Source organism: Cariama cristata, unplaced genomic scaffold, assembly GCF_000690535.1.
Source record: "Cariama cristata isolate BGI_N322 unplaced genomic scaffold, ASM69053v1 scaffold35002, whole genome shotgun sequence".
In the NCBI taxonomy this organism is placed as follows: domain Eukaryota; kingdom Metazoa; phylum Chordata; class Aves; order Cariamiformes; family Cariamidae; genus Cariama; species Cariama cristata.
The window spans coordinates 10,007-10,610 of record NW_009605082.1 but is presented as its reverse complement, the minus strand read 5'-3'; the positions used below and the strand labels follow the sequence as shown (position 1 = coordinate 10,610).

The window sequence follows — 604 nt, the reverse complement described above, 5'->3', positions numbered from 1 at the left end:
CGGGGGGCAGCCAGGGCGAGGCCGTGTAAAGGCGGTAGCGGCTGCAGGGTCTGGGGGCTCTGTCGAGGAAACCGAAGGGAAAATTTCAATAAGCCGACCTTTGGACTAGAGTTTTTCCTGCCAATTATTTTGCTTTGTTAAAAGCAAGGTTGTGTTGATTTAAAAAAAAAAAAACAAAACACCAAAACTTCTTTAAGTGCCAAACAAATACAGTATCGAATCAGATGAGGCAGGAGTTTATGGCTAGCAAAAAAATATGAAACTGCTATAATAATTTATTTTTCTTTTTGAAAATTTCAGCCTGAACAGATCGACTAATTGACTGCGGAGCAAACTGTAGTCCATATCAAACCAAATTAAGTAGTTCAGGCCTGCTTTTTTATTTTTATTGGGTTTTATGTTTTTTATATTTCTTTGGGATTAGGGAGGTGGAGTTTGGGGAAAGAAAAGGTGCCTGTGTCATACGGGTCTCCTGGCTTTGCTGGGAAATACACCCGCGTGGTGGTTTACCTGGAAGAGTGGGAGGGCCGAGCGCTGACTTTGGGCAGGGCTGGCAGCCGTGGCGGGGCTGGAGCTGAAGCCCCGGGAGGCCACCGAGGACGTG

The 604-nt window shown here is 45.9% G+C and overlaps 1 protein-coding gene across 1 annotated transcript in view; it reads left to right on the top strand.

Annotated features, from left to right (window-relative positions):
- LOC104158235 (activin receptor type-1C-like) overlaps positions 1-604 on the top strand; it is a gene marked incomplete at its 5' end in the record, with an annotated part of 5,461 nt that overhangs the window by 1,254 nt on the left and 3,603 nt on the right. The window lies entirely within an intron of this gene.